General features: G+C 26.7%; 1 protein-coding gene across 2 annotated transcripts in view; it reads right to left on the reverse strand.

Moving 5' to 3' along the window:
* sema3e (sema domain, immunoglobulin domain (Ig), short basic domain, secreted, (semaphorin) 3E) overlaps nucleotides 1-442 on the reverse strand; it is an 89,116-nt gene that overhangs the window by 52,929 nt on the left and 35,745 nt on the right. The window lies entirely within an intron of this gene.

The raw sequence follows: 442 nt of genomic DNA on the forward strand, positions 1-442 counted from the left end.
TCTATCTATCAGTTGTCAAAAATCTTAAATGTTTATTTTTTTGATAAAATCTATATCTATCTATCTATCTATCTATCTATCTATCTATCTATCCATCTATCTATATATCCACCCATCCATCCATCCATCTATCTATCTATCAGTTGTCAAAAATCTTAAATGTTTATCCAAAAAAGGTGTTTGATTGACTTATTTATTGCATTTTGTATATGATGGAGAGTTTTTTCATCAAATTAAGAGTCTTATTTTCCTCCCCTTTTTACTTAAGTCATGGCCTTTATTGGATAAATGTCATTTCCTTTTTGATAAACCCCATTTTTCAATGCTAATAGTATCTTAATTTCTATTGTTTTATTTTTACTTTTTTTTTTTACAGGTTTTTTTTGCATGATAATTATGTTTCACTCAGTCTGTTGTCAAGTATTTCATGGTTCTAAGTACA

This window comes from Nerophis ophidion, linkage group LG12 (assembly GCF_033978795.1).
Source record: "Nerophis ophidion isolate RoL-2023_Sa linkage group LG12, RoL_Noph_v1.0, whole genome shotgun sequence".
In the NCBI taxonomy this organism is placed as follows: Eukaryota; Metazoa; Chordata; class Actinopteri; order Syngnathiformes; family Syngnathidae; genus Nerophis; species Nerophis ophidion.